The sequence below is a fragment of the Heptranchias perlo genome, chromosome 4, assembly GCF_035084215.1.
Source record: "Heptranchias perlo isolate sHepPer1 chromosome 4, sHepPer1.hap1, whole genome shotgun sequence".
Lineage (NCBI taxonomy): Eukaryota > Metazoa > Chordata > Chondrichthyes > Hexanchiformes > Hexanchidae > Heptranchias > Heptranchias perlo.
In genome coordinates this window covers 77,917,997-77,933,322 of record NC_090328.1, presented here as the reverse complement: position 1 = coordinate 77,933,322, position 15,326 = coordinate 77,917,997, and the positions used below count along the sequence as shown (strand labels likewise).

The 15,326-nt window shown below is 44.8% G+C and overlaps 1 protein-coding gene across 4 annotated transcripts in view; it reads right to left on the bottom strand.

The window, feature by feature from the left end:
* aopep (aminopeptidase O (putative)) overlaps positions 1 to 15,326 on the bottom strand; it is a 260,440-nt gene that overhangs the window by 29,466 nt on the left and 215,648 nt on the right. The gene's annotated exons all lie outside the window — the stretch shown is intronic.

The following is a 15,326-nucleotide window of genomic DNA, read 5'->3' as shown; positions in this document are numbered from 1 at the left end:
TGCACAGCAGGCCTCAAGGCTGGATAATACACAACACCTGTGCCCGATGTGCATTGTAAAAAAATTGCCCTGTAAATTACCTGATGTATTCTCAAAACATTCTTTACTAGTGGTAGGATACCCATTTGGAAGACCTGGCCCAGAGATAGATCCTAGAGGTTACATAAGTATGCTAAGCCTTATCTGGTCTTCTGTGGGACCCTTTGTTAAAGAAGAAATTGAGAATCAAAAAGGAGTTATAAAATGGAGCTGGGCAAGTCTAGGTATCCAAGCTTCATTAACTTGAGGTCTTCTAGGACACTGACTGACTGTTTGAAGTTTGGCACCAGAAAAAGGAACCCTTCTGCCACATGTGTTAGCTAGATTGGACAATTGGATGGAAAGGGGTTTTCTTTGGATTTAAGGCATACAAGAGGGTACTTGGCACACCACTCAACTTGGAGTATTGCACACAGTTCTGGTCTCCATATTATAGAAGGATACAGAGGCAGTGGAGAGGGTGCAAAAAAGATTCACAAGGGTGGTACCAGAACTGAGAGGATATCCTCATCAGGAAAGGCTGAACAGGCTGGGGCTCTTTTCTCTAAAAAAGAGAAGGCTGAGAGGTGACCTGATCGAGGTCTTCAAGATAATGATAGGGTTTGATAGGGTAGATGTAGAGAAAATGTTTCCAATTGTGGGGAGTCAAAATTAGAGGTCGTAAATATAAACTGTCGCTAATAAATCCAATAGGAAAGTCAGGAGAAACTTCTTTACCCAAAGAATGGTAAGAATGTGGAACGCGCTATCACAAGGAGTAGTTGAGGCCAATAGTGTAGATGCATTTAAGGGGAAGCTAGATAAGCACATGAGGGAGGAAGGAATAGAAGGGTATCCTGATAAGGTTAGATGAAGTAAGGAAGGAGGAGGCTCGTGTGGAGCATATATGCCGGCATAGACCAGTTGGGCCGAAAGGCCAGTTTCTGTGCTGTAGTTTCGAAGTAACGCAATAGATTCTCTTAGAAACCCTCTCTCTCTCTATGTATATTAGGAATCTTACAACACCAGGTTATAGTCCTACAGTTTTATTTGAAAATCACAAGCTTTCGGAGGCTTTCTCCTTCATCAGGTGAGTGTGGGATTCCATGAAGGCTACCGCATATATAGTCAGAGAACAATGCCTGGTGATTACAGATAATCTTTCCAACTGCCCGTTGTCAAGGCAATCAAAGTGTTCAGACAGAGAGACATGACATACAGGTCCACTGAATATACAAACGGTCAGAACCCAAAGACAGAGAGAGAGAGAGAGAGAGAGAGAGAGAGAGAGAGAGAGAGAGAAACATCCGAAAGGAAGAGAAAGAGAGAGAATGACCAGTTGTATTAAAAACAGATAACTCTTTTTTCGCTGTTGGGGTTACGTGCAGCATGACATGAACCCAAGATCCCGGGTTGAGGCCGTCCTCATGGGTGTGGAACTTGGCTATCAATTTCTGCTCAACGATTTTGCGTTGTCGTGTGTCTCGAAGGCCGCCTTGGAGAACGCTTACCCGAAGATCGGTGGCTGAATGTCCTTGACTGCTGATGTGTTCCCCGACTGGGAGGGAACCCTCCTCTCTGGCAATTGTTGCGCGGTGTCCGTTCATCTGTTGTCGCAGTGTCTGCATGGTCTCGCCAATGTACCATGCTCCAGGGCATCCTTTCCTGCAACGTATGAGGTGGACAACGTTGGCCGAGTCACAGGAGTATGAACCATGTACCTGGTGGGTGGTGTCCTCTCGTGTGATGGTGGTATCTGTGTCGATGATCTGGCATGTCTTGCAGAGGTTGCCGTGGCAGGGTTGTGTGGTGTCGTGGACGCTGTTCTCCTGAAAGCTGGGTAATTTGCTGCGAACGATGGTCTGTTTGAGGTTGGGTGGCTGTTTGAAGGCGAGTAGTGGAGGCGTGGGGATGGCCTTAGCAAGGTGATCATCGTCATCGATGACATGTTGAAGGTTGCGGAGAACATGGCGTAGTTTCTCCGCTCTGCGGAAGTACTGGACGACGAAGGGTACTCTGTTGATTGTGTCCCGTGTTAGTCTTTTGAGGAGGTCTATGCGATTTTTCGCTGTGGCCCGTCGGAACAGTCGATCGACGAGTCGAGCGTCATATCCCGTTCTTACGAGGGCGTCTTTCAGCGTCTGTAGGCGTCCATCGCGTTCCTCCTCGTCGGAGCAGATCCTGTGTATTCGCCGGGCTTGTCCATAGGGGATGGCCTCTTTGACGTGGTTAGGGTGGAAGCTGGAAAAGTGGAGCATCGTGAGGTTGTCCGTGGGCTTGCGGTAGAGTGAGGTGCTGAGGTGCCAGTCTTTGATGGAGATTCGTGTGTCCAAGAAAGAAACCAATTCTGAGGAGTAGTCCATGGTGAGTTTGATGGTGGGGTGGAACTTGTTGATGTTATCGTGTAGTCTCTTTAGTGATTCTTCGCCATGGGTCCATAGGAAGAAAATGTCGTCGATGTATCTGGTGTATAGCGTTGGCTGGAGGTCCTGTGCAGTGAAGAAGTCGTGCTCGAACTTGTGCATGAAAATGTTGGCGTATTGGGGTGCAAATTTGGTCCCCATGGCTGTTCCGTGTGTTTGGGTAAAGAACTGGTTACCGAAGGTGAAGACATTGTGATCCAGGATGAACCCGATGAGTTGTAGGATGGCGTCTGGAGATTGGCTGTTGTTGGTGTTGAGTACTGATTGCCGTCATCATGGGGGATACTGGTGTAGAGTGCCGAGACGTCCATCGTGGTGAGAAGTGTTCCTGGTTCAACTGGTCCGTGGGTGCTGAGTTTTTGTAGGAAGTCTGTAGTGTTGCGACAGAAGCTGGGGGTTCCCTGTACGATGGGTTTCAGGATGCCCTCGACGTATCCAGAGAGGTTCTCACACAGGGTTCCGTTGCCTGATACGATAGGACGTCCGGGTGTGTTGGCTTTGTGTATCTTTGGGAGGCAGTAGAAGCCTCCCATGCGGGGAGTACGTGGGATGAGAGCACGTAGGATGCTTTGAAGGTCTGGATCGAAGGTCTTGATCAGTTTGTTGAGCTGGTGGGTGTGTTCTTATGGACCCACGGCGAAGAATCACTGAAGAGACTACACGATAACATCAACAAGTTCCATCCCACCATCAAACTCACCATGGACTACTCCTCAGAATCGGTTCCTTTCTTGGACACACGAATCTCCATCAAAGACTGGCACCTCAGCACCTCACTCTACCGCAAGCCCACGGACAACCTCACGATGCTCCACTTTTCCAGCTTCCACCCTAACCACGTCAAAGAGGCCATCCCCTATGGACAGGCCCTGCGAATACACAGGATCTGCTCAGACGAGGAGGAACGCGATGGACACCTACAGACGCTGAAAGACGGCCTCGTAAGAACGGGATATGACGCTCAACTCATCGATCGACAATTCCGACGGGCCACAGCGAAAAATCGCATAGACCTCCTCAGAAGACTAACACGGGACGCAACCAACAGAGTACTCTTCATCGTCCAGTACTTCCCCGGAGCGGAGAAACTACGCCATGTTCTCCGCAGCCTTCAACATGTCATCGATGACGATGAACACCTTGCTAAGGCCATCCCCACGCCTCCACTACTCGCCTTCAAACAGCCACCCAACCTCAAACAGACCATCGTTCGCAGCAAGTTACCCAGCTTTCAGGAGAATAGCATCCACGACACCACACAACCCTGCCACGGCAACCTCTGCAAGACATGCCAGATCATCGACACAGATACCACCATCACACGAGAGGACACCATCCACCAGGTGCATGGCTCATACTCCTGTGACTCGGCCAACGTTGTCTACCTCATACGTTGCAGGAAAGGATGCCCCGGAGCATGGTACATTGGCGAGACCATGCAGACACTGCGACAACAGATGAACGGACACCGCGCAACAATTGCCAGAGAGGAGGGTTCCCTCCCAGTCGGGGAACACATCAGCAGTCAAGGACATTCAGCCACCGATCTTCGGGTAAGCGTTCTCCAAGGCGGCCTTTGAGACACACGACAACGCAAAATCGTTGAGCAGAAATTGATAGCCAAGTTCCACACTCATGAGGACGGCCTCAACCGGAATCTTGGGTTCATGTCACGCTACACGTAACACCACCAGCGAAAAAAGAGTTATCTGTTTTTAATACAACTGGTCATTCTCTCTCTTTCTCTTCCTTTCGGATGTTTCTCTCTCTCTCTTTCTTTGGGTTCTGACCGTTTGTATATTCAGTAGTCCTGTATGTAATGTCTCTCTGTCTGAACACTTTGATTGCCTTGACAACGGGCAGTTGGAAAGATTATCTGTAATCACCAGTCATTGTTCTCTGACTATATATGCGGTAACCTTCATGGAATCCCACACTCACCTGACGAAGGAGAAAACCTCCGAAAGCTTGTGATTTTCAAATAAAACTGTTGGACTATAACCTGGTGTTGTAAGATTCCTTACATTTGTCCACCCCAGTCCATCACCTGCATCTCCACATCATATGTATATTAGATGCAGGTTATCTTTGTTACGTAGAAGATGATTCTCTTTGTCTCCTCTAGTCTTCTTCTGGAGTAATCTTTACAAAGCAGATGTAGAAGGGTACCTTCACAAGTACAAACTACTTTTAGGGCAGAGAGTAAGAGGTTTAACAAGTCAAACTGTACACCTATACTTGCCAGTTACAGACAGAAATAAGCGTGTCATTTAATTGTACAAGTTGTCTGAGATTAGGAAGGTGAGAGTTATGCCAGCTAGCTCAGAAACAGTCACTCGTACGTAAAGTGAGTTCAGCTGAAGCAGAGGATCCAAGTGGAATAGATAATCCCGCCAGGGAGGAAGATGATCAATCCAACCATGCCACTCATAAGGACAAGGTTGCATAAGCTCTGGAAACATTGTGACCACCAGTACATAGACTTTAATTTGTCCAAGGACTGGCTATCCAATGCTGTCATTGGATACTAATTTGTCAGCTATCTAAGGAGTTTACTCCTCGAGTAGTCTCACCAATTTGCAGTAGTCTCAGACTTCCACGTGAAAGACTTTAAATGAAGCTAAAAGCCACACAAATCTAGAGTATAACACGGGACTGGTTAAGAAATTCATAAAAAAAATAGGAAAAACAGAGTGCACTCTTGGAAGATGTCAGACTGGAAGAGGAGTTAGTGTTAAGTGGAGTTCCATGAGGGTCAGTGCTCATAGTCTTATTGTTTCTAATCTACATTCATGAGCTGCATATTGTAACCAATGATAAATTGTCCATATTTGCTGCAGGAGACACAGGGGATGCAGGAAAATATTTCCAAGAGTATTTGGATTCATTATGCAATTGGGCAAACTAATTTAACACCGACAAATGCAAAGTATTACACAGGTCAAAAAACGTGGGACACTTTCAATGTCCATTCAATGTGATGAACTAATTTAAAAAGCTAATAGAATGAGAATACAAGAATATAAGTCTTCAAAAGGCAGAGTTTTGACCTCATTTAAGAGTACTGTATTCAGTTTTAGTCACCACACCATAAAAAACCACTAATTTCTCTTTACTTGCCCAACAACGTACATTTATAAGGCAGCTTAACATAGAAAAGAGCAACAGGACTGATTCCAAGTGTAAAGTGGATAAGCTCCGATAAAAGATTAGAGAAGCTTTAACTTCACTGTCCAAAAAGAAGATAGTAAAGGGGTGTTAAGAAATACGATTTCTGCACCAAATCATAATCATGTATCCCATCATGCAAAGCTTCAGGCACTTGGCTAAAAGGCGATGCTGTGGGAAACACAAATTCCACAGGAAATGAGTGAATTAGCTTCCTTCCCCTCATTGAGATAACATTGATATTGCTGAGGCAGTTGTGTCAGGCAAGATTAAGTCTGACATCAGGCAAAGTGATTGGGAAGATTGCAGAGACAATAGAAGCATGAAACAGACCAATTGTCAGAAACTGGTAACAGAAGCCCCAAGGCCTAATCAAAGGCTCAGGACACTGACACAGACTAATCCTGTTAAATTAATTGCAGGAACTATGTTCAGATAATTAGGTAACCTTCGTGATTGGCATACACAGGATGAGACATCTTAAATGCCTGCATCCGAACAATCCAAATTAAGATTGTAGAGCAAAAACAGGACATGCAGGAGCATACCTACTCAGAAAGATAAGGGCATGTCCCTCCCGCATAAGCTAGATAGAATTGACAACAGTTAACCCCATAAAAAAGGTGTCTGACAAACAGTTAACATCATAGGCTCGATATCCGAAAGATGTCTGGAACAATGGCACCCTGGGAGGGGGATGATGTCCAGGACAGGTGACATTATGGGGCTATTGTCATTAAGCTACTAGAAGCAAATATGCTTCAGGAAGATGTAAGAACTGGGGCATTATCCCACTAAAAGCTAGAAGCTTCTTGGGACGGCGTAGGGCCACATACCCTACGGACCAGGTCTGTTCAGCCTGACATCTCCTAGGAACAAGCAGGTTGTACAATACTTGTTTGTTTGATATAACTGTATTAGAATGTTATATAAATACTTGTTGTTGGAATAACTACATTAGAACATTGTTCTTGTGTCTATAATAAAGGTTGCATGTTTGGACACACTTAGGTCCAATCATCGTGGAAGTTATTATTAAGAAGGATTAACAACTCTTGGTAGCCTTAATAATAATATTATTAATAATAATAATATTATTAATATCTCCACATCAATAATATTTCTAACAGGGGTGACCTCCTTGAAGCATATAAGACATTAACTCAGGACATATATGCAAATTATGTTCAAAAATAAACTTTAGAACACACATCAGGAAGAACTGATAAATGTTTGGCAGAATCTACCAAAGAAGGCAACCGATCCATATATATTGATGGGAAAGTTAATGTACTGGAGGGATCAGCTTTCATGACAGAATGGCCTTCTCTTATCTCTAACTTTTCTTGTAGCATCTTCATAGTCTACAAATACCAAATCACCATGCACCAACTCTATCAACCAGCATGCAACAATGTTATTTCATAAAATAAAAAGAAAAAACCCTGCCAATGCTGGAAATCAGAAATAAAGAAACTGCAAATACACAACAGGCTGATCGGCATTTATTTTCTCTCCTTTTTTTCTTATTAATTTTTACTCTCTTACCAGAATCTGTACTGCGAGCAACAGGAAATATAGTACATCGGGAAAGGCATTTAAAACAGATGACCACAGCATTTGCTCTAACTTTTCAATACATCCATGAGCAAGCTGTTGGCACTCAGCATGCACATGAAGTGTTTGTGAAAAACTCATCAGAATGAGTCAACCAGACGGTTGATCAAAAGGAATACTTTAGAATTTTGGGGGAAGGGGAATACTACAAGAACAAACAATTGGGGGCCACCGGTGGGGAAATTGTTGAAAAAAGATGTAAGAGGCAGGCAGACCATGAAGCAAAATAAAAATGATTTACGATAAACACACTTACTGCATGAATGGTGGTGATATAGCCACGGATGAAGCTGAAACAGACCTAGGAGTCTTACTAGACTCAATGCTAAACATGCACAGCAGCAATCAACAAAAAGATGTGGAACTACATAAGCAGGCACAGTATGTCGATATAGAAGATCTTCAAGATAACAAGCTGAATTTGTTAGTAAATAGAAATTTGTAAAACTTGCACAAATCAGAAGCTTTTCCTACAAAGGATAACTGATCCATTCTAGACTTTCTCAGTGCATGTATGTTTATAAATGTACTTATTATTTGCTGATTTTTGTTTTTAATACTACTATTTAATTTAATTATACTCTGAAAACCTCTGGTCTTTGATCCAGTATTTTGAAGAGAGTTTGGTAGCGATGCACAGATTACATTAAATTCAGTAAAATTACTGCAAGTAGGGTATTTTTTAATCCTTCAGGTAGGCACCTTTGTGAGGACAGGACAAAGCTTGGAAAAGTACATTGAATTACATAGAATGTACAGCACAGAAACAAGCCATTCAGCTCAACTGGTCTATGCCGCTGTTTATGCTCCACACGAGCTTCCTCCCACCCTACTTCACCTCACCCTATTGATATACCCTTCTATTCCTTTCTCCCTCATGTACATATATAGCTTCCCCTTAAATGCATCTATTCTATTCGCCTCAACCACTCCATATGGTAGCAAGTTCCACATTCTCACCACTCTCTGGGTAAAGAAGTTTCTCGTGCATTCTTTATTGGATTTATTAATGACTATCTTATATTTATGGCCCCTAGTTTTGGACTCCTCCGCAAGTGGAAATATCTTCTCTAAGTTTACCCTATCAAACCCCTTTCATAATTTTAAAGACCTCTATCAGTCATCCTCAGCCTTCTCTTTTCTAGAGAAAAGCGCCCCAGCCTGTTCAGCCTTCTGAAATGTATGAGAATATGGTCCGCTTATGGGAAACAATGTTAGACTATTAAATGAAAAGATTCGATAAAAATCCAGACCTGTACAAAATATATCGGGGCTTATTTTACAAATGCATGTTTTGGTGCTCTGTTCGGAGGACATAGTTGGAAACGCAGATGGGATCAACGGATGGAAAATCATGGAAAATGTGCCATGCTTTCCCAATATTTGCTGTGATCCTACACTCTCATCTAAATAATACCTAATTGCCTCACAACTGCAAAATAATAATCTTATTATGCCCTCCTGTGATACTATTCCACAATAACCGCATTGTAATAGCACTATTTTTAGCTGTCATTAATACTATTTTTATTTTAAAAGTACTGACAGCAAGCACAAACACAACCATTGGGAATGTGGTGAATATGGAAGATGTGCAACCACTACCTTTTTAATGACAGATTATGCTCCTTCTCTGTCATAAGATAACAAGATATTGCTCCTGCCCCCAAGACTTCTGCAATCTGCCGATTCCAAATGATCCAGATTGATCAACTGGCCTAAGTGTGAAAACAATTGCCCTTGATGTCCTCACTCCATAACGTCATTATTCTGGGATGCATTTCTAACAGAGACATTCAATAAGTACAAAAAGTAACAGGAATGCCACTTACAACCATGGCAACTAACAGATATTGAGACATAGGAACAGGATTAGGCCATTCAGCCCCTTGAGCCTGTCCCACCATTCAATTAGATCATGGCTGATCTGTACCCCAACTCCATTTACCTGCCTTTGATTCATATCCCTTAATATCCTTACCTAATAAAAATGTTGATCTCAGTCTTGAAATATCAATTAACCCAGTATCCACAGCTTTCTGGGGGAACAGTGTTCCAGATTTCCACTACCCATTGTGTGAAAACCTGCTTTCTGATTTCATGCCTGAATGGAGTGACTCTAATTTTAAGATTGTGCTTCCTTGTTCTGGATTCCCCCCCAGGGAAAATAGCTTCTTTGTAGATTCTCTATCGAATTCCTTTATCATTTTAAAGCCTTCAAGTAGATAGCCCCTCAACATTCCAAACTCAAGGGTATACAAGTCAAGTTTATGTGACCTGTCCTCGTAATTAAACCTTTTAACACCTGGTATAATTTTATTGACTCTGCACTGTACCCCCTCCAAGGCCAATATATCCTTCCTGAGATGTGGTGCCCAAAATTAAATGCAGTGCTCCAGATGAAGTCTGACCAACTTAAGAACATAAGAAATAGGAGCAGGAGTAGGCCATCCGACCCCTCGAGCCTGCTCCGCCATTCAACAAGATCATGGCTGATCTTCTACCTCAACGCCATTTTCCTGCACTATCCCTATATCCCTTGATGCCTTTAATATCTAGAAATCTATCGATCTCTGTTTTGAATGTACTCAATGACTGAGCCTCCACAGCCCTCTGGGCTAGAGAATTCCAAAGATTCACCACCCTCTGAGTAAAGAAATTTCTCCTCATCTCAGTCCTAAATGGCCTACCCCTTATTCTGATACTGTGACCTCTGGTTCTAGACTCCCCAGCCAGGGGAAACATCCTCCCTGCATCTACCCTATCGGGCCCTGTAAGAGTTTTCTATGTTTCAATGAGATCACCTCTCATTCTTCTAAATTCTAGAGAATACAGGCCTAGTCTACTCAATCTCTCCTCATACGACAATCCCGCCATTTTGGTAGATCGAATCGGGCCAGGACCTACTCCGTTAATGGTAGGGCATTGGGGAGAGTTATAGAACAAAGAGATCTAGGAGTACAGGTTCATAGCTCCTTGAAAGTGGAGTCACAGGTGGATAGGGTGGTGAAGAAGGCATTTGGCATGCTTGGTTTCATTGGTCAGAACATTGAATACAGGAGTTGGGATGTCTTGTTGAAGTTGTACAAGACATTAGTAAGGCCACACTTGGAATACTGTGTACAGTTCTGGTCACCCTATTATAGAAAGGATATTATTAAACTAGAAAGAGTGCAGAAAAGATTTACTAGGATGCTACCGGGACTTGATGGTTTGACTTATAGGGAGAGGTTGGATAGACTGAGACTTTTTTCCCTGGAGAGTAGGAGGTTTAGGGGTGATCTTATAGAAGTCTATAAAATAATGAGGGGCATAGACAAGGTAGATAGTCAAAATCTTTTCCCAAAGGTGGGGGAGTCTATAACGAGGGGAAATAGATTTAAGGTGAGAGGGGAGAGATACAAAAGGGTCCAGAAGGGCAATTTTTTCACTCAAAGGGTGGTGAGTGTCTGGAACGAGCTGCCAGAGGCAGTAGTAGAGGCGGGTACAATTTTGTCTTTTAAAAAGCATTTGGACAGTTACATGGGTAAGATGGGTATGGAGGGATATGGGCCAAGTGCAGGCAATTGGGACTAGCTTAGTGGTATAAACTGGGCGACATGGACATGTTGGGCCGAAGGGCCTGTTTCCATGTTGTAAACTTCTATGATTCTATCCCAGCAATCAGTCTGGTGAACCTATGTTGCACTCCCTTTATGGCAAGTATATCCTTTCTTAGGTAAGGAGGCCAAAATTGCACACAATACTCCAGGTGCTGTCTCACCAAGGCCCGATATAATTGCAGGAGGACATCTTTACTCCTGTACTCAAATCCTCTTGTAATAAAGGCCAACATACCATTTGCCTTCCTAATTGCTTGCTGCACCTGTATGTTAGCTTTCAGTGACTCCTGTACAAGGAGACCCAGGTCCCTTTGAACATCAACGTTTCCCAACTGCATATTTAAAAAATACTCTGCATTTCTGTTTTTCCTACCGAAGTGAATATCTGCACATTTTTCCACATCATATTCCATCTGCCTTTATATCATTATATCCTGGCCTCTATATCTAGAGGACTGGAGTACGAGGGGGCAGAAGTTATGCTGCAGCTATACAAAGCCCTGGTTAGACCGCACCTGGAGTACTGTGAGCAGTTCTGGGCACTGCACCTTCGGAAGGAAATATTGGCCTTGGAGGGAGTGCAGTGTAGGTTTACTAGAATGATACCCGGACTTCAAGGATTAAGTTACGAGGAGAGATTACACAAATTGGGGTTGTATTCTCCAGAGTTTCGAAGATTAAGGGGTGATCTGATCGAAATTTATAAGATATTAAGGGGAACGGATAGGGTGGATAGAGAGAAACTATTTCCGCTGGTTGGGGATTCTAGGAGTAGGGGGCACAGTCTAAAAATTAGAGCCAGACCTTTCAGGAGCGAGATTAGAAAACATTTCTACACACAAAGGGTGGTAGAAGTTTGGAACTCTCTTCCGCAAACGGCAATTGATACTAGCTCAATTGCTAAATTTAAATGTGAGATAGATAGCTTTTTGGCAACCAAAGGTATTAAGGGATATGGGCCAAAGGCAGGTATATGGAGCTAGATCACAGATCAGCCATGATCTTATCAAATGGCGGAGCAGGCACGAGGGGCTGAATGGCCTACTCCTGTTCCTATCTGCCATGTTCTTGCCCACTCACTTAGCCTGTCTATATCTCCTTGAAGCCTCTTTGCATCCTCCTCACAACTCACATTCCCACCTAGTTTTGAGTCATCAGCAAACTTGGAAATAGTACATTTGGTTCCCTCATCCATATCATTGATATAGATTGTAATAGCTGCGGCCCAAGCACTGATCCCTGCGGTACACCACTAGTCACATTCTGCCAACCTGAAAAAGACCCGTTTATTCCTACTCTCCGTTTTCTGTCTGTTAACCAATTCTCAATCCATGCCAGTACATTACCCCCAATTCCATGTGCTCTAACTTTGTTCTCCAACCTCCTGTGTGGGGCCTTATCGAAAGCTTTCTGAAAATCCAGATATACCGCATCCACTGGTTCCCTCTTATCTATTCTACTAGTTACATCCTCAAAGAACTCCAATAGGTTTGTCAAACATGATTTCCCTTTCATAAATCCATGTTGACTCTGCCAAATCCTATTATTATTTTCTAAGTGTCCTGTTATTACATCCTTTACAATAGATTCTAGCATTATCCCTACTATTGATGTCATGATGTCTGTAGTTCCCTGTTTTCTCTCTCCCTCCTTTCTTAAATAGTGGGGTTACATTTGCCACCCTCCAATCTGCAGGAACCATTCCAGAACCTATAGAATTTTGGAAGATGACAACCAATGCATCCATTATCTCTATAGCCACCTCTTTCAAAACCCTGGGATGTAGATCATCAGGTCTTTGGGATTTATTGACTTTCAGTCCCACTAATTTCTCTAGTACTATTTTTTTACTAATAGTAATTTCTTTCAGTTCCTCATTCTTGCCAGACCCTTGGTTCTCTCGTATTTCTGGGAGGTTTTTTCTGTCTTCTTCCATGAAGACAGACATAAAGGCCCTGATATTAGAGGGGAGGCGGGATGGCAGTGGGGGCAGGGGGGGGGGTGCAAATGGGTAACCCGCCCAATAAAATCTGTCTGTTTCCCACGCGATAGCAGGTCAATAGGAGCCACTTAACGTGGCTTCCGGGTTTGCCGTCCGAAAGCTGCGCAGCGGGCGGACCGCGCACCCTCATTACAGACTGTCAGCTGGGGGAGCTCTATTTAAAGGGGCAGTCCTCCAATGGCTGCTCTTGGATCAAAACCCACACAGCACAATGGAGCAGCCCAGGGGAAAGGCTGCTCCAAGATTTAGCAATGCCTCACTCCAGGTGCTACTGGATGGGGTGAGGAGGAGGAGGAGGAATGTCTTCTACCCAATGGGCAGGAGGAAGTGGCCTGCCTCTGCCACCAAGAAGGCTTGGCTTGAGGTGGCAGAGGAGGTCACCAGCAGTAGCAACATCTCCCGCACCTGGATCCAGTGCAGGAAGCGCTTCAATGACCTAACTAGGTCAGCCAAAGTGAGCACACTGACTCATTCTCCAACATCCCGTCTTCCACATCACCGCCCCACCCCCCCCAACTCATTCTGCACTGCCAACACTACTCTATCACATCACTCCTCACACCCACTCAAACCTCATCCTCAACTTACCTGCAACTTCCTCAGCACTTCCTCACCTCCCCAAGTGTCACCCCACCACTATCACACAACCCAATCCTCATACAATATCATGGCTCTGTCTCATACTCACCCTCCGATGCATCTCTTTCACAGTCGCATCTCTTTCACAAACCAATGCATTCATCGGTTGGCCACGTCACCATCACTCACTCACTCATGCGTCTGTACTTTCTCCCCTTATAGGAGAAGAGAGCCCAGAATGCATGGGAGATGGCGAGGACCAGAGGGGGGCTGCAACAGGTAGTCGTCCTCACAGAGGCGGAGCATGAGGCGCTGAAGCTGAGCTGCACCCTCAAGTGCCTGTCCATCAGGGATGCCGAGATTGGCATCCGACAAACGTCTGGTGACAGAACTGAGGTGCCGAAGATGGCAAGGCATGTTAACATCAATTCATATTGTGTGTGAATATGAATTGATGTTAACATGCCTTGCCATCTTCGGCACCTCAGTATGCTCGTCGCAACATGACACATCTGTGATAATGCTTAATATTGCTTTTTGTTCTCTTACAGGGTCTTCAGCGACCACTGTGACGGCAGAGGGTGATTCCTCAGAGGACCTGCTGGCCTCTGAGGATGCACCATCACATCTGAGCGAGCACAGATACACACCTCGGAGGGTCCCAGTCCGCAGTTAGTTGGGGTCGCACGTGGTGAGTTACCACACACGTGAGCACCAGCAGACACTAGTGGCAGGGGCGGCTGTGGAGAGTCCGCATCGGTGGGTGCACTCCTCTCCAGGCTCTGCTCAGCTGGACACAGATGCTGAATCCTGGGGACCATCCTTTAAAAGGAGAATGATCAAGGGGCAGCAGCACATTTACGAGGTGCTGGAACAGGTGCCACGTGCTTATAAGGGGAATGCAGCAAGAGCCAGGTTCGGGGCACCACGGGTGGCTCTGCTGCACAGGAGGGGAGGAAGAAGAGTGGCAGGGCTATAGTGATGGGGGATTCAATTGTAAGGGGAACAGATAGGCGTTTCTGCGGCCGCAAACGTGACTCCAGGATGGTATGTTGCCTCCCCGGTGCTAGGGTCAAGGATGTCACGGAGCGGCTGCAGGGCATTCTGGAGGGGGAGGGTGAACAGCCAGTTGTCGTGGTCCATATTGGTACCAACGACATAGGTAAAAAAAGGGATGAGGTCCTGCAAGGCGAATTTAAGGAGTTAGGAGATAAATTAAAAAGCAGGACTTCAAAGGTAGTGATCTCAGGATTACTACCGGTGCCACGTGCTAGTGAGTATAGGAACAGGAGAATAGACAGGATGAATGCGTGGCTGCAGGGATGGTGTAGGAGGGAGGGATTTAGATTCCTGGGACATTGGGACCGGTTCTGGGGAAGGTGGGACCTGTACAGGCGTGACGGGTTACACCCGAGCAGGACCGGGACCAATGTCCTCGCGGGGGTGTTTGCTAGTGCTCATGGGGAAGGTTTAAACTAGAGTGGCAGGGGGATGGGAACCTGAGCAGGGAGTCAGAAGGGAATAAAATTGAGAGCAGCAAGAGAGGGGAAGACCCAGGGGAAATCTACAATACAAATAGTACAAACAGTTGTTCAAGAACAAGTGAGAGGGAAAAGCGTAGAGCAGCGGAAAGAAAGTGTACTTTAGGCACGACAGATAAAATAAAAACTAGAAAGCGTAAGGCGATTAACCCAGCATCGAAGCTGTGGCAGGGGGTTGGGAACCTGAGCAGGGAAACAGAGGAAAGCATGTCAGGAAGTGACAGAAGGTATGGAGTAAAAGGTAAAGTGTTAAAAAAGGAAATAGCAGGAACTAAGTGTCACAAAACATATATAAAAGTTCTTTATCTGAAAGCACGTAGCATTCGTAACAAAATGGATGTGTTAACGGCACAAATAACTACGTATGGGTATGATC